This window comes from Portunus trituberculatus, chromosome 42 (genome assembly GCF_017591435.1).
Source record: "Portunus trituberculatus isolate SZX2019 chromosome 42, ASM1759143v1, whole genome shotgun sequence".
Taxonomy (NCBI): Eukaryota; Metazoa; Arthropoda; class Malacostraca; order Decapoda; family Portunidae; genus Portunus; species Portunus trituberculatus.
Window position 1 is genome coordinate 6,497,501 of NC_059296.1, and position 27,500 is coordinate 6,525,000.

General features: G+C 42.9%; 1 protein-coding gene across 2 annotated transcripts in view; it reads right to left on the reverse strand.

Moving 5' to 3' along the window:
* Nucleotides 1-27,500, reverse strand: part of LOC123517773 (soluble guanylate cyclase 88E-like) — a 172,869-nt gene that overhangs the window by 122,163 nt on the left and 23,206 nt on the right. Inside the window, exon 2 of one of the 2 annotated variants that reach the window (XM_045278211.1) lies at nt 13,594-13,926. The gene's annotated coding sequence lies outside the window, so the exon portion shown is untranslated. Of the gene's footprint in view, nt 1-13,593; nt 14,262-27,500 lie in introns of those variants that run through there. The other variant, XM_045278213.1, reaches the window with a different exon arrangement.

Genomic DNA, 27,500 nt, shown 5'->3' on the forward strand with positions numbered 1-27,500 from the left:
ACTCTCTTTCTTTATGTGAACTCATCCTCGCCTAACTATCTCTTTATTGACTTTCATATCATTTATCTCCATCATTCGTTTCCTCCCTGTATACATCACCCGTAGCCACGCCACTTGCTTCGATCTACCCACTGTTCTCTCTTCTAAAACCTGCATATGAACGACTCTTGTGCAGTCACGGGGCAGTCAAGGTCAACTAAACTCCATCTGAACCCTAGTGATTCAGTTTCATTGGCAAGATGTTATGTACGTTGAGTGTCCTGGTGGAGGTTCGATTTCCTGCCACTCCTTCTCTTGTGACGCTCTCGATCAGCTTCCCTGTGTTGCCAGACCCAGACCCAGACCCAGACCCAGATCCAGACGTAGACCCGTGGCATTACAGGTAATATGTGGTAGTGGCGTGCCTAATCTGTAATGTACTTATGTATATGTCAACCCGTACGTGGTCACTTAATTTGTTTCATTGTTTACACACACATACACTCACTCACTCACTCACTCACTCACTCACTCACTCACTCACTCACTCACTCACTCACTCACTCACTCACTCACTCACTCACTCACTCTCTCTCTCTCTCTCTCTCTCTCTCTCTCTCTCTCTCTCTCTCTCTCTCTCTCTCTCTCTCTCTCTCTCTCTCTCTCTCTCTCTCTCTCTCTCTCTCTCTCTCTCTCTCTCTCTCTCTCTCTCTCTCTCTCTCTCTCTCCACTTGTCAGTCGTTGTGGTAAACATCTCTATCAATTTACACATTCATCTCATTCATAACTTCGTCTAATCTTCTATTTGAACTCTCTCTCTCTCTCTCTCTCGCTCTCTCTCTCTCTCTCTCTCTCTCTCTCTCTCTCTCTCTCTCTCTCTCTCTCTCTCTCTCTCTCTCTCTCTCTCTCTCTCTCTCTCTCTCTCTCTCTCTCTCTCTCAAGTTGGTTTCATTTCCATGCCTTAACATTAGATATATTCCATTCTGTTATCCTCTTACGTTCACCTTCTCTTCACACGCCACCACCATCACCTTCTTTGACCTCAATTTTCGTCTCTTATAAGCCTAAATCCCATCACATAACTCACTGCTTCATTTCCGTCACTTTAACTTTAAATTTTACTTATATTCCTAGCATCCTCCTCTTCACTATGTCACCGCTACCGCCTCTCAAACCTCAATTTCCGTCCCTCACATGTTTAAACTCCGTCATATTACCCCCTGCTTCATTTCTCTATTCACTCCTTACATCTCCCCTTTGACACATTACCGCTACCACCTTTTCTAACCTTAACTTACACCCCTCCAACGCTCCAATATCGCCACCTTAAGACTGCGCTACCCACGGCAATCTCAGTGGCTCATAAACATCACAGGTGAGAGCCACGGACGCTCCAGATACTAATAAAGTCAACAGAATGAATACCGGCGTGAATCTTACATCCGGTTAATGGGATTGGAAGGGATACCAGGTGAATAGGACTGCTTCGGGTGAGTTAATTTAGTGGAAGGAAAGACCGTGATATAATTGTAGTCCAGTAATTGGGGAGAAAATACGAGCAGGTTACGGTCAGTGGCGATAGTGTGACTGGGAGATCGAAGGGAAAGCCACATAGGATAGAGAAGATAGTTACACAACACTATGAATCTGGGCCGGTATTCAGAAACGTTTCGCTCTCTCACCACGACTATTTTTCAAGGCCACAGAGATGATTAGCGGAGTTTTCAAGAGTGTTTATCCGGTCAGTAATGTAGAAATCTAGTCACTCTGCCTCTAGAACCGTAAAAACACCCTTAAAAACTCGTGTCAACTTAAATAAAGCCTTTTGAAATCGTGGAGGTGAAGCGCAGAAGTATTTGAGAATATGAGCCCTGTTGTTTTTGTGTGTATATGATCAATCACATGCATATTCACTTCAGACTCTGGTAGGACGCTTTAATTGAGAGCCGGTGGAAGTTGACCAGATTAGAATATAATGAGAGAGAGAGAGAGAGAGAGAGAGAGAGAGAGAGAGAGAGAGAGAGAGAGAGTTAATTAATTTAAATGGCACAGGACAGTGATAATTTTTAGCTCTTTATAATTCATTGCTATCTTATTTTATCATGTGTATAATGCTGAAAAGAAATACACACACACACACACACACACACACACACACACACACACACACACACACACACACACACACACACACACACACACACACACACACGTGGGACATTTTGAAGTGAGTGAGTGAGTGAGTGAGGATGAGAGTCAAAAGTTTGAAGATGACATACCCAAAGGGGCGAGGGATTCATACCTCAGCGGCACAGATCTGTAACAAAAGTAAACTATGCAGAGAAACACGCTGTTAGTTGTCCCTGCCTCGTGTTTGGGTGTTTTGGGTCAGAATGAATTGGTTACGGGTGGGGAGGAAGGATCAGACGACCAGGAGGAAAGTGGAGAGAGATAAGAGAGAGAGAGAGAGAGAGAGAGAGAGAGAGAGAGAGAGAGAGAGAGAGAGAGAGAGAGAGAGAGAGAGGAGGTACTGATAGCAGGACATTTTTCTAACGATGTTATTTTTCCATGAATGATAAAAAAGGTAAAGAAAAATATAAATAGTAACTTGTCATGTGTTTCGTTCATTTACATACATATTTTTTTCATGTTTTCCGTGCTATTGGCCGTCAGCTCGACTGGGTTTGGTTTTCAGTGAGTGTAATAGGAGGAGCCTTTGAAGTACCATCACCACCACCACCACCACCACCACCACCAACAACAACAACAACACCACCACCACCACCACCACCACCACCACCACCAACAACAACAACAACAACAACAACAACAACATCACCCCCACACCACCACCACCACCACCACCACCACCACCACCACCACCACCACCACCAACAACAACAACAACAACAACAACAACAACGTATTCACTATTGTTCCTATTTCGCTGCTGAAAATTCAAGTTTTTTATTATTATTATTATCATTATTATAACCTTTCTTTTATTTTATTTTTATTTCTACTATTCAGGCGGAAATAGTGAGACAGTAAGAGTATTGAACAGAATGACCATGATGAACTGTACGTTACATAAGTGATTATAATGATATGAACTGTGTCACATCATCGTTCCATCTCTCAATAGAAAAGAAAAACATATAATCGTGGTATAGCTTTTCATTTTGTGGTTATTTTTCTCTTTCATTTTTATATTTGTGTTTTATGATATGAATAGCGATGTATGCCACAGTGCAGGGTGGGAGGGGAGGGTGATCACAATATCCACACCGAACTCCCGTGTTGCGAGACCTAAATTGCGAGCTGGCGGGTGTGTACCACTCCCATAAAGCACGCCGCGTCGCTCCTCGCTATGGAAGACTCAGTGATGCATGTTTGAATGTTGTGTTATACATTGACGAAAAGGAGGTAAAATAAATAGATAAACAGATGAAAAATAAAAGAAATAATACTTCCTTTGTTTCTCGTAGCTTAATCTTTTTTTTTTTTTTTTATGTTCTTGCGTTCTTATGACAGCCACGGCAAGGGAAAGTAGCAGTGAGGGGACATCTGGCGGGGGACGAAGGGGACTGTCAGAGAGAGACTGGTTGGGTTGGGAGGGTTGAGGGAAACGAATAACGCTGGAAAATTTGTGCTGTTATAAACTTTTTCGTCTCTAAGTTTTGAATTCACGTGAGGAAGAGACTCGCCTCTCCTCTTACTGGAGTCGCGTCGACTTTGGCTACCCGAGCTCTAAAAAGAAGTCAAACTTATGCTTACGAAATAAACCTTAAGAAACGAGGTTGTCGTTATCCCAGCCACCGCCACCTTTTCTAGAAAGTATCTAGAAATAATTTTGGTCATCCCTTCTGAACTGAATGTCTTACTTGTAGCCACGCTGTCACCTCGCACTCCAAGGACAGACATGAGTGTGTCCTTAGTAGATAACAAGAAAGGACTGTGTTAGAAGTACCTGAGTGTGTGTGTGTGTGTGTGTGTGTGTGTGTGTGTGTGTGTGTGTGTGTGTGTGTGTGTGTGTGTGTGTGTGTGTGTGTGTTTCCCCAAGTTTCACTGAAATGCTAACTTTTCAACTGATACATAATTTTAATATAAACATTCTTCTTCCTCAGATACTTATTGAATTATCTATAAACATAGAGGAAAATCTTTTATTGCAAAAATTGTTCACTATTTTGTGTGGCTCCGGACCTGCGTTAAAAATCTAGAAAATATAAATAATTTCAAATATTTTGATCTGATTACTTGAATATGTTCTTCACTTAAAGAACATTTTTATACAGTTACGAAATATTTTAAAGCTTCTAAGAATGCAGTGTAGATCCAAGAGTGCCAAGGAAAAGATTACAAAAGGCAGTGAAATAAGTGACAGTATGACGAACAGAAAGTGAAGAGATAAACAACTCAACGTACAAACAGCAACAGGCACAGCAGGGCAACCCAGTCAGTGGTGGCCAGAGTCGTTGACGTACAGAATGCCAAAAGACAGATAGACAGAACCATCAACTGAACGTCCTTGTGGTAATTTCCTGATACGGGCGTCGCGACAGGTGGCCACCCTCCCGTGGTAACACTGCATCACTTAACCTTGTGTGTGTGTGTGTGTGTGTGTGTGTGTGTGTGTGTGTGTGTGTGTGTGTGTGTGTGTGTGTGTGTGTGTGCGTGCGTGTGCTGGGGGGAATGGCTCGCCAGATTGGGATTTGTTATCATTGCTTATGCCTTTATTCATAATGCAAATGGATGGATATATGAAGGTAGAGGTGGTGCAAGCCGAGAGTAAGGATAAGGAGGGGGATGTGAGGATAGGATTGAGGGGGTGTGAGGAGCCTGGGGTGTTGAGAGGGCAGCGCGGGGCACCTCTGTATATCACGCTGGTACCCTTAATCTCTTCAAGCCTTTGAGCAGCACTGAAGTGATTCTTTCCTCCTGGCAGGGCAGGCCAGGGAGGGGCGGAGCGCGACGGGGCTAGGCGGGACAAAGCGAGGCAGGACGGAGCACCTACTGTAGATGAGATGCAACTGTGCACTCATTTAAAATTGATATGAAATGTTAAACCACTCAGCGTGAGGGTTGAGGTTATGTAAAACTGTGATGCTCTTCGGCGCGGTAGTGTTCTGCTCCTAACATGCGTCGAGCAAACAAACACAAGCGAGGCCCGTGAGGCGAACCTGTGTGTCTTGTTTACAGAGCACTTGTGGGCGGTGAGTGGACGGACCGCCTGAGGATCCGCGGCTGGCTGGCTGGCAGAGGCTTGAGGCGGCCAGGGCGACATGTCTCTTCTTTCTTACGCGACGGGACTATCAAGTTTCAGGCTTTCCTCCTCTTCCAGTAGGTGGTGTACTAGCTGGCGCTGCAATTTACGAGTCTACTGACCCATTTATGTGTTCGGACAGACGGCGTGTAGCGTGACCAGCGTGCCTCACCGATAATTCCTTCCTTACTGCGTAATCGATAAGAAATTACCTGGAGAAACTCGAACGTAACTTTCAGACGGCGAGGATACTACAGGTAACTCAATGTGCTGCCGAGAAGTGAATGAGGCATCCTAACCCAATGCGACCACAAGCTGAGGACGGAGAGGTGAAGGTCATAACACAATTTAGCAAACGTTTTAGTGTAAGTGTATCTCCCTTTAGCAGCACGGAGGTTCAGCCCCGAGGAACACATCTGCTATTTACTACCTCTCTCCTTCTCTCCGTCTCCCTTCACTAACTGTCTCCAGCCTCCACTAACTGTCTTTCTCTCTTCCCTAATCATCCAGCCTCCCTTATAACTTGACCTAACCTAACGTAACTACTATTCTCCCTCTCTTCTTTCTTCCTCTCTCTCCGCTAACCATCCAGCCTCCCTCATAAACTAACCTTACCTAACCTAAGTACCTTTTCTATCTCTCTCCTCTCTCCCTCTTCCGTACACTTCCCTTCCCTTCCCCTCCCTTCCCTTCCCTTCCCTTCTCTTCTCTTCTCTTCTCTTCTCTTCTCTTCTCTTCTTCTCTTCTCTTCTCTTCTCTCCCATCCCTTCCCTTCCCTTCCCTTCCCTTCCCTTCCCTAACTGTCCCCCACCTTCCCTCGTAAGCACAAACCGTTAACACGTGTAGCTTAGATCCTGTGGCGAGTCAGACAGAAATGTTGAAGCCTCCACAAGAGCGAAAGAGAAAGAGAGAGAGATAGAGAGAGGAGGAAATAACCATTTAGATAACGTCGAGGGAGGAATGCCAATATATTTCTGTGCCGGACCATGTATTGAAAGAGCAGCAGCAGGCAATCCACGGCGCGGGGCATGTTGTGTGGTGGTAGTGGCGGTGGTGGCAGTGGTAGTGGCGGGTGTGAAGATCTCCGAAGTGTTTTGATGAGAAGGAAGCAGATTTGTGTGAATGTGTATGTAAAGCGAAGAGAACTATACAGGAAAGCAGAAATACTCTCTCTCTCTCTCTCTCTCTCTCTCTCTCTCTCTCTCTCTCTCTCTCTCTCTCTCTCTCTCTCTCTCTCTCTCTCTCTCTCTCGCTCTCGCTCACACACACACACACACACACACGGAAACAGAAAGCGGTCGCCACCACTTGAAGGGGATCCACACCTCTCTCTCTCTCTCTCTCTCTCTCTCTCTCTCTCTCTCTCTCTCTCTCTCTCTCTCTCTCTCTCCAGTCACCACAGCGAAGGGAAGGGAAAAAATTGGGACCTGCACAGCTAAGGGGCCAGCGGGATAGAATATTACCTTGTTAGATCCGATGTCACGTGATGCCGGGGCATTCCTGCAGGAGGGTGGCCCGCCGCGGTTAGGTTATCATAGGGGTAACGGGAAGCCCACAGTGCGCGCCCTCTGCCGAGTTATTCCCGGAGTAACAAGGTGTCCAGTTGTTATTAAGGTGGTGATGGTGGTGATGGTGGTGGTGGCAGGGAGGTGAGGGAAGGATGAGAAGAGCTGGCTTGGCTGGCTGGCTGGTTGTCTGTCCATCCATCCCATCAGTCTCCCCTTGGCAGGTGTATCACGGCCCTGCTTAAGGAGGCGACACTGGCCCATTATATTTGTGACGGATGGTGTTGATGGGATGACGGAGTGGTGTGTGTGTGTGTGTGTGTGTGTGTGTGTGTGTGTGTGTGTGTGTGTAGGTTTGGGTGAGTGGGTGTCGAGGGAACAGTAGAGGAGTAAAGGCAGTGACAGCTAGAAAGGTGTTGGGGTTTTTAGTTTCTGTAGTGATAATGGTGGTGGTGGTGGTGGTGGTGGTGGTGATGATGGTGAAAATAATCTCTCTCTCTCTCTCTCTCTCTCTCTCTCTCTCTCTCTCTCTCTCTCTCTCTCTCTCTCTCTCTCTCTCTCTCTCTCTCTCTCTCTTTCTTTCTTTCTTTCTTTCTTTCTTTCTTTCTTTCTTTCTCTTTCTTTCTTTCTCTCTCTCTCTCTCTCTCTCTCTCTCTCTCTCTCTCTCTCTCTCTCTCTCTCTCTCTCTCTCTCTCTCTCTCTCTCTCTCTCTCTCTTCTCTTTCTTTCTTTCTCTCTCTCTCTCTCTCTCTCTCTCTCTCTCTCTCTCTCTCTCTCTCTCTCTCTCTCTCTCTCTCTCTCTCTCTCTCTCTCTCTCTCTCTCTCTCTCTCCTCTCTCTCCTCTCCTCTCTCTCTCTCTCTCTCTCTCTCTCTCTCTCTCTCTCTCTCTCTCTCTCTCTCTCTCTCTCTCTCTCTCTCTCTCTGTTAATGTTAAATGAGTGCACTTCCTTTTCTTTCACATTTTGTTTTCGGAATCAGCTGAATCTATGCGGAGGACTTCCTGACCCGCACATCACCACACTACGGCTGCTGTGTTATGTGAGGAAGGCGATACCAGCTTTCCCCCATTACCACCATAAAAAATACATATCACAACTTTTAACAAGGAAATAATCAAATAAGACGAAGAAAATAATGTGTAATATAAGTAAAAAAGCACTAATGTTTTCTCTGTTTCTGATTTTCGTGTATTTCACCATGAGAGCGGATTATTATTAGCTGTGACATCGCCTGAGTCAACTATCTAATCTTCTGCTGTCTTGCTCTGTAATTTGCGCGTTGTCTTTATCATCCCTCGCATCAACATTCACACTGCAACGCCAACTCTCATTTGCGACTCATTTCCTTTACTTCTCTTCATTCCAGCCAGGCACCATCACCATCATGCGTTACTATTTTTTCATATGTAAGAGGGGAAAGCTGGCCAAGGCTAACATAAAACGAAAAAAAGGCTCACTTAGTTGCCAGTTCGCTCGCAGGTCGTAAAGAGTTAGCCAGAATGAAGGAATTATTGTTTTGAAACCTTCCTCTTAAATGAAGTCATATAGGAAACTGGAAATACAGAAACAGGTAGGGAGTTTCAGAGTTTACCACATATCCAACACCATCGTTTTTGTCCTCATCAATTTCTCGTTAACAATTCCTCATATTTGTTGTTTTGGGATGAAACTCCTTCGTCTCGCCTCTAGAAAAGTATTTGTTCGCTTCATAGAACAAGGAAAGCAAAGAACGGAATAGTTATAATAGAGTAGCAAAGCCTCCATCCCTTGCCTGGTAAAGAACCATTACTCGTCTGTTGCATTTGCCGCGGCTGCAGGACATTCGTTACCATCACACGATGAGATCCTCGCTCTTCTCCTGTCAGAGTTTAATATGAACAAGTTTGACGTTACCTTATGCACTGTGGAATCTTTTCCGTGTACTTTATAAATTATCCGTCACTTTAAATGTGCTATATAAAATGAAACGACATTTTTGTTAGTACTTTATACATATCTTGGGGAAATAATTGAGGAGTTTTGTATCGAGTTTCATATCTCGAATGCCGTCCAGCGGTTTAAAGAAAAAGATGGGGAACAAACAACCACCAGAAATGCAGCGTTTGATTGCACAAGTCCTCGAAGACACGCAGCGAAAAATAGAAAGAAATGGCACGGCGAGTGAGCACACGTCGCTCCCGCCGCCTGCACTGCCAATCACGACCAGGGGCACTCAGGCGGCCAGAAAAGGAATTCACCGCCTCCATTGTCCTGAGGAATTGGCCGCTGGGTCACCTGTGTGTTTGTGCACCGGTAGTTTTTCCACACCAAGCCACGTCATGCAAAACAAGAGGCTGCATCTGCATCATGTGCCGAAGAGACGCACCGGGCGGAACATAATGGAGAAAATACGAGTATGTGGTGATGGAAGTCAAAGAAGCCAAGACAAATAGAAAGATAAAAACGACAGAGGCTTTGTGAAATGTATAATGATGGAGATAAAAAAAAAAAAAAAGGCGGAAGTTTAGATGAAATAAGATGTAGGCAAAAAAAGGAACGCAGGGCAGGCTAAAGTTTATAAGGAGAAATGAAATAAGAGGAATAGATTTAATGTACAAATAAGTAGTCAAGGTTTAGATGAAGATGTGTATATCTAGAAAAGGGTGAATTCCTGAGTAGTTGCTTTGGAGCGCCCACCACCCACTCTACACTTTGAATGAAGAGATGGAATAACTAATAAGATGGTAGATAAAACAACGCAGACTAGAGAAGAGATAAGATGTTGCAAGGGGTCGAATAGAACAGATTTGCCGCACGAGACAGTTGAGTGAAGTGCATAATGATGGAGTTTAAACCCTTCAGTATCATGACGCGTTTCCATATTCATTCTGCTTACTATTTAGTGATTTCATACAACTTCAGAAACTTATGTGGGGGGATTAGAATAGTGAAGACTGTGGCTGTTAATCTTCTGACCTCTATAGACCCTTCCGAATGCTTATAAAATGGTCCAATCGTACACAAATCTCAATGTAAAAATGTGTCCCAGTATTGGAGGGTTTAAACACTTCAGGACACTTTCCTTCTGATTTTGATGAGCGCTTTTGACTGTAAGAGGACCGGCACTTCACCAGGCCTATTTATGCCTTTTTTTTTGTTGCCCTTGGAAAAATTGTCTCGTACTGGCTGTTTCTGTGTTCCCTATTTCTCTGTATTATTTTTCTTGTCCTTTTCCTTGATTTTTCTCTCTCCTTTCTTAGACTCTCACTCATTGCGCCTCAAGTGTGAAAAGAAATGAAAGTAAGAAATGTGTTTTACTTGGCTATTTCTGTTTTCTCTATTTCTCTTTCTTTCTTATTTCTCTTGTTTTCTCCTTTTTGTTTTCACTTTCTTACTCCGTTTTTTTTCTGTTTTCATCTCGTTATTTTTTGTTGTTTTCGTCTCCTTATTTATATATATTTCTTTTTTGCTTTCGTTTCATTTGTTTTTCTTCTCTTTCTTTACGCCTCCTTTTTTCGTTTTTTTCTTCTTCATATCCTGCTCCGTATTCGTTTAATATTTGGTTGCCACAAAAGAAAATGGAACAATTGTTGAGACGGAGAAGTCAGGACAGCTTGTAAGGAGGAGTCTAGAGGAGAAAAAGTATCGAAATTGATGTTATTTGGAGGGGAAGAAGGAACGAGAGAGGGGAGGAAATGGGACAGTTTTGTAATGGAGATATAGAAGAAGGTCAGACTGAATGAGATAAGAAAGCATCGTAGATAAAGCAGGGAAGAGAGATAAAGAAAGTAGTGATATTTGGAAGGGAGCAGGGAAGAAAATAGGACAATTTGTAAAGGAGACATGGAGGAAGGAACTCAGACCGAATGAGGTTTGGGAGGAGGAATTGTAGATGAAACAGGGAAGAGACGTAAAGAAGTTAGTGTTATTTGGAAAGAAGGAAGGAGTGAGAGAGGAAGGAAACAAAAATTTAGAAGGGAAGGAGAGAAAAGAATGAGATTAAATAAGATAAGGAAAGAAAAATACTGATAAAAAGTAGATGGGAAATGAAGAGAATTTTATTATTTGAAGGAGAAGTGGGAAATACTGAATAAAAAGATGGAAAATGGATATAGAAAAGAGAGAAGGGATATATAAAGTTTAAAGAAAAGTAAGAAACGATTGTGGATAAATGAGAAACAGAAAGTCAAGAAGTGATCGTTGTAGGGAAGGGAGGAAGAAGGAAGAGAGAAGTACCAGATGGAATGAGAAGATAAGGAAGGAAAGTGTATATAGAGCAGAGAATAAAATCTAAAGTTTAAGACTAAAGAAGAAGAAACTGTGGATGGGAAAGAAGAAAAGAAGGGAAGAAGGAGGAAAGTATCAGATTGAATACGAAAATAAGGAAGGAGGAAATGTAGATAGAGCGGAGAAGGAAAAATAAGGTTATTGCACGAGAGGGGACTTTCATTTTAGCCCAAAAATGTGTTTGTACGTGACGTGGCAGATGACGTCACATCCTGGCGGGCTTACAAGATTAGTAACACATTTCTTGCCACTGACTTGTACACTGCCACGTGATGCAAGCTTGGCAACACTTTTTACATTCGGAATTAACACGTTTTTGAAAATATTAAGGTAATTTGGAACGAATAGATCTTACACTTGTATATCTAGATTGAAGTTTTTTTTTTCTATTTTGTTATCTACCTGGTCTCTAATGCATTCAAATCACCTGCCATTAATTGTTGTCACGGGTCACAAAATAGCACCGTGATATCTTTTTCTCTAATACATAAACTATACGATTTTTCTTTTCTTTTTTTTCATCTTATTGTCACTGTGATGCTTTTCTCTCTAATAAAAAAAAAAAAACACGGTTTTTTTTTCATGCCATCTTTCTTATTTTTTTTTTTTTTATTTTCCTGCCTTTATCTCCCGGTAGTAATGCTCAAAGTACTTATCTAAAGGTGATGCGCTAGATACAGTTTCTTCCCACCTTGAAGTAACTGTTTTGTATGTCACACACCGCCGCCTCGTGCCTTGGTGAACTGTTAACATCTGCACCTTTTGATTTGAGTTTTTTCTTAGACGTAAAAAAAAAAAAAAAACAGGTAGGTAGACAAAAAAAATTAAAACCCCCACACAAAATAACCTTGCCCTTGACACGAAAGAAGAAGAAATTAAATACTTATCAAAAAGAAAGTGAAAATTAACAAATCAAAAACAAAGAAGCAGGAAATGAGTGACAGCCATTATACTCATTCACACCTGCCACTTGAAAGCCCGCATCAGGTGAGAGAGAGAGAGAGAGAGAGAGAGAGAGAGAGAGACAGAGAGACAGAGAGAGTGATGGTTGGAGAGGGAGAGCGAGGAGAGGAAGGGTTTAGTTCGGGTGCCTTGTCTGGAGCATGAGGGAGGAGGGGAGGGAGGAGGGGATGGGAGGGGAAGGGTCAAGGAAAAGGAGGAGGAGGAGGAGGAGGAGGAGGAGGAGGAGGAGGAGGAGTAAGGGAGGGAGGGTCAGGCAGATGGTGATTGTTCTTTCTAAAGCATTTATTGTGTTCTTGTTACGCTGCTCGTGTACTTGTTAAGATAAGATTTCCTCGGTGGTGATGGTTGTGGTCGTCGTGGTAGCTCTGTGTGTGTGTGTGTGTGTGTGTGTGTGTGTGTGTGTGTGTGTGTGTGTGTGTGTGTGTGTGTGTGTGTGTGTGTGTGTGTGTGTGTGTGTTCTGCTTTGTCTGTGCCTGTTTCATTAAGTCTATCTATCTCTCTCTCTCTCTCTCTCTCTCTCTCTCTCTCTCTCTCTCTCTCTCTCTCTCTCTCTCTCTCTTTGTAATCCATATTAAATTTGTACAAGGAAAGTGAACTTGCTGGATCACCTCACTGCTGCTCTTCCTCCTAAACATATACTAAAGGTTCCCTCAAACTTTGATATACTAATGGTGTATTGCGCCCTTCCCTCACCACCTCCGTGTTTCCTTCCCTGGCACTCTAATTACCTGCCTCCGCCAACCCTTGCAACTCCCTGCCTTCTGGAATGAAAAGTCCTCAGCTTCATGACGAGATTGGTAAGACTGGTTGGTTAGTGTGTCAAATTGTTCATTACTGCTGCTCGTTTTGTATGTCATTTTAGTCAGCTTTTCCTTTTTTTGTATGCGTGAAGTAGTTGCGTGTTTTACCTTGTATTCTTCAACTGTTTGTCGTGTTTTAAGTTCTTTACTCTCGCTCATTTCGTGGTTCGCTTTCTTTTTATTTATTTATTTACTTATTTATTTATTTATTTTTTTTTTTTTTTTACCTTTATTGTGAAACGTTTTGTTCCTTCATTCTTACATCTAAGAGATTATTAGTCTGTCCCTCATGTGTGATTTGCCCATTGCCAATGCAGAAACCTTGTTCAATCATCACAGTCATTCAGGACGTCCTTCGCAGCACAAATAGCTTCTTCCAATACGGTTTCTGTTATGCCGAGCCACAGTCTGGCTAAGAGCGATATGGCGATAAACTGTGTGCGGGGATGAGGGGGGGAGCGACATCACGGTGGAGAAACTTCGTGCTTGTCATGTGTAGCACTATATGATGGCGTGGTGTTGTGTTCACTGCATCTCATCATTAGCGTTTGGTAAGCTTAATAACTTGCTGTCTTAATGTTCTGTATTTATTCCACAAATTTATCTATTGTATCATCACCGATCACTTTGTAAGGCGTAGATGTGATGGCTCTATCAAGCACCACATCCACTCCGCCTTCAAGGTTCGTTGACTCATTCATGAAGGGAAAAAAAAAAAACTGACAGCTGTGGCAACTCCCGAAGGCCTTCATGATACTACACCAGTCAGAGGAATTGGGTGAAAACATCATGCACAGAAGTCATGGCGGCACTTACCTTAGCGTGAAGGAAGGTAGCGTGGTGAACCCTGCGAGCCTTGGGACGTGAGCGTATCAACGGACCACGTCCATGATGAGTAAAGTCACCTCTCCTCGTAGGTCGGGGGCTGCCTGTCCCAGGTCAGCCTTGAGGATCACACTACACTCTAGTTTCAGTGTTATCACAACAGCCGTCACTGCAGGTGTGAGGCTATCAAAGGGATGACCTTGACAATCACTGCTCTATCCGGCCTGTCACGTGGCGCCTTCCCTTGCCAACATGGTCGTCGTTTAACTCACTATGTCGTGATACAGCCACCAGCACAACACCTTAAGGCCAAGTGTAGATGACCTTCGGGAAGAAACCCTTATCGTTATAAGAGAATCGTCGTAAAATGACACCGAATAAATGCCACGTTGAAACCGAGGATCAGAAACGTTGCCGTATTCCCACACTGACAAAATAGTGATGGAGGCCCAGCGAGCGGCGGGCGGCGGTGGCTGCGAGACAGCAGTGCTCGAGGGGCCGCGGGTGGGAGAAGAGTGTGGGCGGGAAGCACCAGGCACCGTTTATATATGTAGTGCGGCGGCCATCCTGCAACAGCCCTGCTGTGTAATGTGTAACGTGGTGGGCTGTCCCCGCCGCGGCCACGACACACCACGTTGATGCCGCTGCCGCTGCTGCTGTTGCTGCTCCTGATGGTGACAATACTTATGTTGTTGCTGGTGATGTTGGATGGGTGACGGGAGTGATGCGTCCGCTCCTATTGGGCCCTGATCAAAACACTCGGTTTGGTGCTAGGAGGGATGTCACTGTGTGTGTGTGTGTGTGTGTGTGTGTGTGTGTGTGTGTGTGTGTGTGGGTGTAGGTGGCTGGGTAGGTGGGTGGGTGAAGGGACTAAAGATCAGAAGGGCAAGGTAAACACTGAGTCCTGGGAGGGGAAGGGTTGCAGAACAGTACAGTAGTGATCCCAAGACTTAAGATGACGCAACACACGTGACCAGACTGACACTCGCGATCACTCACTCAACCCTGGTGGTGGTGGTGGTGGTGGTGGTGGTGAGGATGAGGATGAGGATGATAATGAGGAGTAGAAAGAGGCGACAGGTTTTGTTGGCGACGATGAAATAATAGATGAGGGTTGTGATAAATGCTGCTGTTAATGACGAGGATGATGGCAATGGAGAAATGAAAGAGAAAAAAAAAATGGAAATGTAGTGCTAATAGATTAAACTTTATACATTATTGCGTATTCCTTGAACGATGATGATGATGATGATGGTGGTGGTGGTGGTGGTGGTGGTGGTGGTGGTGGTGGTGGTGGTGAACAAAGGGATAGTGAGTTAGTGATATTGTTAATGGAGATGACAAAAATAATAATAATAATGATAATGATAATAATAATAATAATGATAATAATAATAATAATAATAATAATAATAATAATAATAATAATAATATATAATAATAATAATAATAATAATAATAATAATAATAATAATAATAATGATAATAGTGATTATAATAATAATAGTAATATTAGTGATAATAATTGCAGTTTTATTACTATTATCATTATTATTATTATTATTATTATTATTATTGTGTGTGTGTGTGTGTGTGTGTGTGTGTGTGTGTGTGTGTGTGTGTGTGTATTGTATTATTATTATTATTATTATTATTATTGTTATTGTTGTTGTTGTTGTTGTTGTTGTTGTTATTATTATTATTATTATTATTATTATTATTATTATTATTATTATTATTATTATTATTATTATTATTATTATTATTATTATTATTATTACTACTACTACTACTACTACTACTACTACTACTACTACTACTACTACTACTACTACTACTACTACTACTACTACTACTACTACTGTTATTACTTTCTTCTTCTTCTTATTATTATTATTATTATTATTATTATTATTATTATTATTATTATTATTATTATTATCACTATTATTATTATTATTATTATCATTATTATCATAGAGCGAAATCGTCTTAGGTGTGAGAGTAGTGCATAAATTCCTCAGCAACTTCCAGAAGAGAGCATGAGTTTAGAATGAGGTGAAGAACACTGACTGGTCCAAACAATGTGAGTGTTCTTCATTTGATTCTCGTCTCCTCGTGTGCACAGTCGTAATTGCATCAGCTTCTGGACGCTGACGAGAGTAAAGGATATCACCTCCTTCTATTGACATTCTTGGGTATATAATCATTAGGTGACACACGCCATCACGATCCTCCTCCTCCTCCTCCTCATCCTCATCCTCCTCCTTCTGCTCTCCATCCCCTTTACTTGGGCCTGATAGTTTACCTTTTATCAATTTTATAATGACATTAGCCATTTAGTCGTCCACTTTTGGCTTGAGAGAGAGAGAGAGAGAGAGAGAGAGAGAGAGAGAGAGAGAGAGAGAGAGAGAGAGAGAGAGAGAGAGAGATTTACATGGCTGTCTTCACACACACACACACACACACACACACACACACACACACACACACACACACACACACACACACACACACACACACACACACACACACACACACACACACACACACACACACACACACACACACACACACACACACACACACACACACACACACACACACACACACACACACACACACACACACACACACACACACAAACAAACACGAGTCTTACAGTGATCAGTTCCAGCACTCCAGAGTATCATTGGTGGAAACTGTACCGAGTCATGATATAGACGCACCGCTGCAGACATTTCTCCTTGACTAACAAAGGCCAAATGTAAATGCTCCCAGAAACGCAGAACTGAGACTTGTATCCTTGTTTTCACCCCTTGATAAAAACGAAATCCTTGTTAAATTATATGAAAAAGGACATCGAGACATCAGAAACTTTTACGTATTTCCATTTTTTTTTTTTTTTTTCATTGGGAGTTCAGAAATCTTGTCAAACTATCGTAAATATCATTAGAAAACTTCCTTGCAAATTCCAGTAATATCTATGAGGAGAGTTAGTCATTCTATACTTCACTACTGCTCGCCTTCACCTGCGTCCTACATTGCATTCTCCCAGCGTGTGCGTCTCCTGAGTGCTGCAGGTGAGCCTTTGTCGAGGTGTGACTGCGTGTGGGTTTTCTGTGTCATCGCCTCGAGGTGTCTGCATCATCACCCTTCTCTCCTCGTCCTGAAACACTCCCATGACTTTATCTCCGGCAGCTCGTCGCCTCCTCCTCCTCCTCCTCCTCCTCCTCCTCCTCCTCCTCCTCCTCCTCCTCCTCCTCCTCCTCCTCTTCACGCCGTGGTGTCTCTTTAAGGTGTTCGCTTCCTCGCTTTAAAGAGAAGTATCCCGAATGAAGCTCAGAGTTGTGACTTACTGATATCCGGCCAGCGCTGTAGAAATAGCTTTTGGTGGAGAGTTAGGCAGCAATCAGGTAAGCAGGTGTGTGTGTGTGTGTGTGTGTGTGTGTGTGTGTGTGTGTGTGTGTGTGTGTGTGTGTGTGTGTGTGTGTGTGTGTGTGTGAACAAATTTAGCCAGAATATCTCTTTCGTTGTCCAAGGAAGCTCAAAGAGTAATGTCGACCCACTTCATTTCGAGAAAAAGCTTTGAAAGGAGGAGGAGGAGGAGGAGGAAGAGGAGGAGGCAGCAGGGGGCATGGTAGGACCAGATCAGGACAGACAGGTACTGAGGAGAGGAGCGGGAAGGAGACAATGTAGCGTGTTGACACAGCGAACAGACCTGATTCTCGGTAGCCGCAGCAGCAGCAGTTAACTCGTCAGATAAATCCATAACTCGATAATGAAGAGTAATTGACCATTTGAAACCGTCCCGCCACAGATTTTCGAAGAGCAATCAATCCTTCCCCGGAACTTACTATTAAAGTGGAGGCTTGTATCACGTTCCTCTCAAATGTTCGTCTCTTTTTCTCCGTCACTGCCCTACTTATTGAATTACTCACTGACTCTTTGGGTGACTGCTTAACTGAATGACTTGTTGCCTGACTAACCAAGTTGGCTCGATATTGTTAGCTAGGTAAATAACTGACTGACTTTGCTTGTTTCGCGGACTTATTAACTGGACGACTGATTTGCTAACTGATGGACTTACTGACTGTCTGAATCATTGACATTACTGATTAACGTGGAGACTTTTTACCTAACTGAGTGGTTGAAATAATAACTGGTTGCTTGACTAACTGATTAATTTAATAACTAACTCCCTAGCCGACTTGTGTAATTAGATTTTTTACTGATGAACTGGATAATTACCCACATCTGACTGAGTAAGTGACTGAACTGGAAACGTGGATGATTGAGTGGTGGGGGGAGGAAGTACTCGCTTTGTGTTTTAGCTTCAGAGTACATCGGCATCACACTGGTTATGAATAGAACACTCGCTCATTAATAACAGATCACAGCTGGAGTCCGCCGCATCATTCCCTCGCAGTCAGTATGTGTTAACTCAATCACTCCGCACTTCACAGGCAAGAGTCCGGCTGTCTGTCTGTCTTTCTGTCTGTCTGTTTGTCTGTCTGTCTGTGTGTCTGTGTTTCTGTGTTTGTACTTGCATCGATTCATCTTTTTTTTATTATATTATTGGAGGTAATTGAATATAGATGACGTTGTGTGTTCGTACCCTTTCATATATATTATGTTCCCTTATATTTTTTTTTCACACAGTAATATAATGTAAATATAAGATAGTTTTTATTGCTCCCCTTGTATAAATCTGCGAAAACAACACAGGATCCTTCATACTCTACGTAAAAAAGATAGCAAGTTTCACATCATTTTGGAGAATTCCTTATGCAACGTGCGTAGACCACCACTGCACAGTTAAACCCTTTATATTTGGTGTGTGTGTGTGTGTGTGTGTGTGTGTGTGTGTGTGTGTGTGTGTGTGTGTGTGTGTGTGTGTGTGTCAAGTGGCAAGAGGAGTGTTAGACAAAGATTTCGTACTACTGAGGAATAAAGAACAGCTGATGGAAGGCAACAGAACACTACCTGGACACTGAAGCTGCCTATACTGCACAAAAACACCCCAAAAACACAAAGACACCTCAAAAACAAAACACCTGGAGGAAATAAAAAAAAAGAAAATCATAAGAGCAAGATAACATGATACTAAAAGAAATAAAAATCTCAGCCACACCACATTTCTTCACATTCCCAAACAAAACACATTCCTTTTTACCTTCCACATCTAATCCACTTCCTTTCATGCCTCCCACCCTCCTCTACCCTTTCCCTTCCCTGCTTCCCAACCCTTCTGTCTCCACGCATCTTCCTCACCTCCTCCCTCACCCCCCTCACCACCCACTGCTCAGCCCCAGCCCAGGATATAGCCTCCTAAGAACCATGATATTGAGAATTGAGATAATGGACAATCCTGACCGATTTCCTGAGTGGGGCCCACCTTGGCTAATGGCTAATCCCGTGAAGTGTGCCGCAGCCAGGCCGTGATAGGTCACCGTGCAGTGGGAAGGGGCAGGAGGAGAGAGATTGACCTTGTAATACAGAAAGGACGGACATTGGGAGGAAGAGACGAGGGAATGAGGGAGGCAAAGTAGAGAGACCAGAGGAAGGATGGAGTGAAAGGCAGAGAGAGAGAGAGAGAGAGAGAGAGAGAGAGAGAGAGAGAGAGAGAGAGAGAGAGAGAGAGAGAGAGAGAGAGAGAGAGAGAGAGAGAGAGAGAGAGAGAGAGAGAGAGAGAGAGAGAGAGAGAGAGAGAGAGAGAGATTGTTTCGTGTCTTTTAATGTGGCGACTTGATTGGGTTTTGGTGCAATGAAGCCTTTCCTGTACCCTCCTCCTCCTCCTCCTCCTCCTCCTCCTCCTCCTCCTCCTCCTCCTCCTCCTCCTCCTCCTCCTCCTCCTCCTCCTCCTGTACTGAATGGTATATTAGAACCTGTATGTCTGTATGTCTTCCCTTTGTGGCTGTGCTGGGATGGGCACGGGAGGGGCTATGAGCGGGGGTCGGGGGTGGGGGGATGCATGGCTGCGTGTGGGTGTAATTACAAGCCCGTGTAAGTCCATAGAGGGCAAGATAATGGTATTGGTGGGTACTGCTATCGCTACTTCTGCTACGACTATTGCTACGACTTACAAGATGATTGATTTTTGCGGCCCATCTTTTTGTTTTATAACGATGACTGCAGCTGCTGTTATTGGTACTACTGTTACTGCTGTTACTACTGCTATTACTACTTCTACTTCTACTTCTACTCTACTTCTACTACTACTACTACTACTACTACTTCTACTACTACTACTACTACTACTACTACTACTACTACTACTACTACTTCTGCTCCTGCTCCTATTTACTACCACTACTACTACTACTACTACTACTACTACTAATAATAATAATAATAATGTGTGTATTTGATTAAATATGATAATTATTTTGTAATTTATATATTTGTTTGTCGATTTTATTTATTATTTACTCATTTATCTATTTATTTATTTATATGTTCTGGAAACTATTACGCATTCCAGTATTCATTCATTTATTCATTTGGGAATCAGTTTATTCATTTATGTATTCACCTATTCATTTATTTCATGTTTATTTCACTTTGTCTTATTTATTTCGTTATTTTTTTTATTTTATTTATTTATTTTATTTACTTAAGGTGGGCACGTGTAGCCAGGTGAGCGGCAGGTGTTGATTTGCTATGATAGAAATGGTTGTGACGTCAGAGAGGGACAGGTGGTCTATTGTGTGAGTCTTCAGTGTGCAGTCATCAACACGCAGGACAGGTATTGAAACGTGCGATGGAATATAACACCGTGACTTTTTTTTTTTTAATCGATGTGTTTGTGTTATTCGTATATATTCATGGTATTCCACGGCTCTGTTTAAAGTATATATGCTTCCCTTACATTATACTAACGGACCAATGTTACTGTTTTTTTTTTTTTTTTATTTATTTATTTCTTTTTTTATCCTTATATGTCAGATGATCTATTTTCTTTCACTAAACGAGATGGTGAATATTAGATATTATTCTATTTACTTATTTATTTTCTTTAATGATTCTACTCTCTCTACATTAAACAAGGTAAATGATACGAGCTTTTTTTTTTTTTTTTTTTTTTTTTTTTTTACTTTCTTGCCTGTTAGATACTAGTTTTCCTGCGGTACACTAGATTGTAAATGTTACCTGCTGTTTTCCTTTTGTTTCTGTCAGATGGTATTTTGTCAGTCATTTAGCGTGGCAGTGTGAGTCTCTGGTGCCTTACAGAGTTCGGGAGTGAAGCGACAGACACACTCACGGTCAGGGAGAATGTTTGAATTATACGTGGTGTCAGTTTTATGGTTATACAAGAAACATTTGGCATATAAAGCTGCAAGGATACACAAATATTGATTCTCTCTCTCTCTCTCTCTCTCTCTCTCTCTCTCTCTCTCTCTCTCTCTCTCTCTCTCTCTCTCTCTCTCTCTCTCTCTCTCTCTCTCTCTCTCTCTCTCTCTCTCTCACACACACACACACTAAAGTTTTCCTCATTCTGTATCTCTCCCCCCATCCTTCCCTTCTCTCTCTTCTCACCCTTCTCTCAACATCCCTCTACCACCCCATTCTCCCCTCACACCTCTCCCTTCTCCTCCCCCCACCCCCTCTTCCCTCCCCCCCTCCCACTGGTACAGGCGGACAGATTACCGAGTGGTCACCTGCCTGCTGGTCCGCTATCTCGATTCCAAAATGTTCGGTATCACACTTCATACTATTCTTCGTATTTCGCATTTTCAGAGCTCGATTATTTATTTATTTTATTTTATTTACAGCTTTTTTTTTTTTTTTTTTTTTTTTACGTGTTATTCGAATCCAGGCACGTACAGGGCGGCGAAATAAGTGTGGTAGTAATATTTTGTTGTTGTTTTTATTTTTATTTGCGTATATATTTGTTGGTTGGGTTAGTTTAGTTTTAACCCCTTCAAAACTGGGACACATTTTTACCTTGAGATTTGTGTACGATTAGATCATTTTATTGACATTAGCAAGGGTCTATGGAGATTAGAAGATTAATAGCCACAGTTTTCACTATTTTAATCCCCAAATAAGTTTCTGAAGCTGTATTAAATCACCAAATAATAAGCAGAATGGATATGGAAATGCGTCATGGTACTTGAAGGGGTTGAGTCTGGTTAGGTTAGGTTAGTAGTGAGAATTATTTGTATATGAAAGTCAGTGTATTCTTGTGTTATTCATTATTGTTATTTGCAGTTTACATTTTTTTTTTTTTTTTAGGACATCCATCACTTAGATACTCGTAGTTTTCAGTCTGTCCCATCTGTCTTCTGTAAAACTTCCTTACTTTCAATTTTCTTATATGTATTTTTTTTTCTCCTTTCATATTCCTTTCTTTCAATCTGTTACGTATGTTTTCTCATCTCTCTTCGTTTTCCTGCATTTTTTTTTTCATGTCTCATTTATCATTTTCTTCAATCTTCTTCATATGGTATCTCACATCTCCATTTCTCCTATTTCCACTTAACAGCCTTTTCCACGTGTCCTCTCCTTGGCTGTCGCGTTAAACTTTCCTTCAATCCACCTCCTTGCTTCTCATCTCCTCAGGCTTTCCTTCTATTTTCTCCTCTTCCTCTCATCCTCCCTTCATCTCTCCCTTCCTTTCGCCATTCCCGTGTATACGACCTGATAACCTCTTACTTCCCCTCGTCTTTCCTCTTCCTTCCCCTCAAACTTTCCCTCTCCTAAGCTCCTCTTGTCACCTTGTTCTCCTCACCTCCACTCTTCCCTCCCATCAAATATCCACTTCTTACGCTCCTTCATCCCTCTTCCTTCCCTGCTCTGCTCATATCTCTCCTTTCTTTTAAATTCATGTCGTCTGTGTCCCTTATTCTTTTTCTTCACCTTTTCTTACAGGTTCCTTGCGTCTCTTTGTTTTATCCATCTCTCCTCTTTCTTCTTCCTTTTCTCACTTCACCTCACCTTTCCTCTTTCCTTTCCTCTCCTCTCATATGCACCCTCCTCATATTTTCCTTTTTGCCATTCTCTCTCTCTCTCTCTCTCTCTCTCTCTCTCTCTCTCTCTCTCTCTCTCTCTCTCTCTCTCTCTCTCTCTCTCTCTCTCTCTCTCTCTCAAAATAAGAGCTTTACAACAGCCAAAAGTTCAGTATCTTAGGATTTTTCTTTTTCTCATTTTGTTCGCTTGCGAAATTGATGGAGTCCAGTTTGGTAGACCAGGAGGAGGAGGAGGAGGAGGAGGAAGAAGAAGAAGAGTTGGTGGAAGAAGAACAGACACGTGGGAGAAGAAACACTACCACCTCAACCACCACCACCACCACCACCACCACTAACCCAACTGTAAACTTCATCTGGTCTCTTACGTTTCAAGTTTTTAAAATTCCTTCTGCGTGAGTGAGTGTTTGGAGGGTGATGCAGGACGAGAGAGAGAGAGAGAGAGAGAGAGAGAGAGAGAGATCGGTAACAAAGCCATAACAAAGCCTTACAAATCTTGATCATGTGCATTTCAAATATAAAATCTCTCTCTCTCTCTCTCTCTCTCTCTCCATGACGCAAGCAGGTCGCATTATCCCGGCCCCAAAACGTTTGCGCGCTACTAACCCAACGTGTTAAGAGTTTACGCTATCACTCCTTCATCCGCGGCGATAAACTCACTACAAATTGAACAGTGAACGGAACACACACACACACACACACACACACACACACACACACACACACACACACACACACACACACACACACACACACACACACACACACACACACACACACGGTTGTTTTGAAGATACATTAGTGATACGTTGTTTTCCTTTTTCTTCTAGGTAATAGTTAAGTGCCCCTCGTGAGCCTGGTAGTAGTGGTCTGTCCCGTTTTCTTCCAAGCTACTAGACTAGTAAGAGTTTTCACGATGCCGGATTTAACCGTAAGCGGCACTAATCAGGGGTAATCAAGGGTAATTTTGCAATCATTCAACTTATCAATACAGTGCGTGAGGCTCAGAGATGCAGGGTTTTGGTGGAAGGAAGGCAGGAAGGAACGAAGGAAGGAAGGAAGGTAGGATATGCTGGGTGGTTGGCTGCTTTCTCTCTCTCTCTCTCTCTCTCTCTCTCTCTCTCTCTCTCTCTCTCTCTCTCTCTCTCTCTCTCTCTCTCTCTCTCTCAGCTAAATATTTCTGCAGAATCATCTCATTTTTGCAACTTGACTTCTTTTTTCCGACTGTAATAGTGTGTGTGTGTGTGTGTGTGTGTGTGTGTGTGTGTGTGTGTGTGTGTGTGTGTGTGTGTGTGTGTGTGTGTGTGTGTGTGTGTGTGTGTGTGTGTTATTGGAGCCTTGATAACATTCCGCGCAGGGTAAATAACAACGTTGTTTTGTCAAGTCGCAGGCAAATTGTCGGGGATATGAGTGAGCGGAGACAAGGTAGTGAGGAAGGAGTGAGAAGGAGAATATGAGTTTGAGGTTTAGATAGCGATGGTGGTGACACATAAATATTAAACTGTTTACATGCTTGGCTTTATTATTCTGGTTATTTTTGTGTTTATCTTCAAACCTACGAGGAGTTGATAGATTGTTTATTTTCTGCGATACGAAGGAAGGAAGGGAAGGAAGTTTGGTTGAAGCTGATACATTTATTCTCTGGCGGGATATAAAAAATAGTTAAGCCCTTCAGTACCATGACGCGTTTCCATAATTCATTCTGCTTACTATTTGGTGATTTTATACAGGTTCAGAAACTCATGTGGGGGACCAGACTAGTGAAGACTCTGGCCATTAATCTTGTGACCTCCAGAGACTCTTCCTAATGTCAATAAAATGGTCAAATCGTACTCAGATCTCAAGGTAAAAGTGTGTCTCAGTATTGAAGGGGTTAAAGGTGTGAGTGAAATAGTAAGGTGCATTGTTTGGTTACTCTAGAGTCCAGGGGTTCTCAACCTTTTTATCGTTAAGAACCCCCTGAGTTATAAGACCATCTACCCGAACCCTTAATATTATCACATGGAACATGGAACTCAATATGCAATGGTACTGCAAAGGATTTTATTAAATCAGCCATCTAAGTACCCCTGGAAATCTTCTTATGAACCCCCTGGGGTTTTGCGCTGCCAGGATGGCCACTGTCCACGAGCTAACATCATTAGGTCTCTATGACGCTGAACACGTCTATGCAGAACGGTTTGGTTGGCAATAGACAATCTCATTATCAGACTTTGATTTCTAAGTTATGAAAATAAACTCATTTACGGGGCTTCATATGTTCATGGTGTCTTGTAGTCTAAAAGGAAAGAAAATATCATACTAACTTCGAGTTATCAATTGAGGAGGAAGTAATTTTTTGTCCCAGGAATAGAGCTAGATGGAATATAAAAACACACAATGCACAGTTATAACCTAACTCTACTATTACAGCGAATTTTCTCGTAGAAACATATTTGAAAATACTTGACCTATCTTGATATCTCCTTATGTGACAGAAGAATATCCAAAATATACGATATTGAGTTGACCATCTTTTCTGTGAAATATTACGAAATCTGTTGAATCTGGCAACTTCAATGGGAGTTTGGGTCCTTTCCTAGTGTTTCCTTATATTTGAAACATTGATATTTACACGTCATTGTGATCAGGGAAATAAAGGAAACTAAGTTTGCTTTTTTTCTAAGAGCATAAATAGAAAAATTATGTCTACAGGTGGCAGTTTATGTATAAGACAAGCAAACCTGTGTGCACTCATCCACTCTATCCAGAAGCTTAACTAATTTTCAAAAGTTCCCCAATAGTTACACAACTACCATTGGTCTACTGTTTCTATCCAGTTATCTACAAACACGTACACATTCACGGCAGCAACATGCAAAGTACACTAAATACTCCGGAGCAAAGCTGCCTCACCTTGTTTCATTAATCAGCTAACTCTTGCACACTTTCAGACCAAAGCTATTTTTCATTTACCATCGACGATTTTATATTCGAATCAAAATTTAAACGACGATTGAGAACTTTCGGCCTAAAGTTGTTGAGGGCCGTGACGGCCTTGGGCGCCGCACGGGGGAAGGAGGTGGCTGTTGGGTCCGGCCTGGGGCCCAAGGCAGGAACTGGCTGCAGGTCCTTCTTTTCCTTGGTGGCCTCAAGCTTCACTACTAGTCGTCCACTTGCAGCGCCTCACACTAGGCAAGGGTCGCCATAAGCAAGAGATCAATGTCTACCACTCACCGGATGGTGCCGTGAGGGGCCCTAAAGGGGTGATAAGGGCTCCTTGCATAGAATATGATGGTGAGTGGTGTGTACGGGTCCCCTGCTTATAATGACACCGGGCTGAACAACTCGCCATGAACGAGGGCACGCTGTGCACCATGAGCCAGGCACTGACAGTACCAGTGGTCCTTTACGTTAGGTTAGGTTAGGTTAGGTTAGGTTAGGTAAAAAGGACTCACTTCATGACAGTGTTTGGGGAGTGGTGTGTGGCGGGTCATTGCTCATGGCGACCCGTGTGAGGCATTGCAAGGTTGCATCGTCACTGCTTTCATAACCACGGACTGGGTGAAACGTTTCGTCCCAGTACCTGTGTAGGTAATAATACTTTGAATCGTTTCGCCATCGCCGCATCGTTAGCCTCGATAAACGGATCGTTATCCTCGACAAACACATCTTTACCGTGGACACTGGAATCGCAACCTGTCGTGGAATCCCATTGTTAACGTGGACTCATTTTCCTTGCGGCTTCAAGCTCACTGGTTGTCGTCAACTTGCAGCGCCTCACACTAGGCAAGGGGTCGCCTTAAGCAGTCTGCCGTGTCTACCGTCCACCAGATGATGCCGTGAGGGGCCTTTAAGGGTGATAAGGGCTCCTTGCATAGAGTCTGGTGGTGAGTGGTGTGTACGGGACCTCTGCTTATAATGACACCGTGCTGAACAACTCGCCATGAACGAGGGCACGCTGTGCGCCATGCACCAGGCACTGACAATACCAGTGGTCCTTTACGGGGTGAAAAGGACTCACTGACAGTGTTTGGGGAGTGGGTGTGGCGGGTCATTGCTCATGGCTACCCGTGTGAGGCGCAGTAAGGTGGCAGCGTCACTCTCCTCGCACTCAAGGGTCTGGGGTGAACTCTTACGGGGTGAAAGGGTTCGTCTCAGTACCTGTGTAGGCAAGTGAACTTCAATTGCGTCGCAGTGAGGTGGCAGCGCCACTCTCCTCGCACCTAAGGGTGTGGGGTGGACCCTTACGGGGTGAAAGGGTTCTGTCCCAGTACCGGTGTAGGCAAGTGAACTTCAATTGCGGCGCAGGAAGGTGGCAGCGTCACTCTACTCGCACCCAAGGGTCTGGGGTGGACCTTACGGGTGAAAGGGTTCGTCCCAGTACCTGTGTAGGCAAGTGGACTTCAATATTGTGTCGTGAAATCGCATCGTGAGAACTGGAACCGCATCGACATCGTGGAAACCCGCATCGTTACCATGGAAACTGGAATTGCATCTTGATCGTGGAAACTCGCATTATTATCGTGGAAACTGGAATGGCATCTTTATCATGGAATGGTACCGTTGTTTTGGAAACTCGCATCGCTATCGAGGAAACTGGAATGCACTATTATCTTGGAAACTCGGAGCGCTATCGAGGAATCTGGAATCACATCTTATCATACACACTGTTATCGTGGAAGCTCTCGTGATCGTCGTTCGTTTCGTTATCTCTGAATTACTTAATTAGTCTTGGTATTATTCTTAGCCTCCGTAATAATAGAGATGTTGGTCATTTTATCTTATCTCTTTTACTGTATTTTTTCTCAGGGTATAGTTTAGTGTTCTTCAACCTTTTCTAAGTTCGTGCACCTTTTCGAGAAGCAAGGAGGACTATAAAGAAATGCATCAATATTTGTAATTTTCCCTTACTTTAAGACTGAAAATCGATAGATAACATTATTGTAT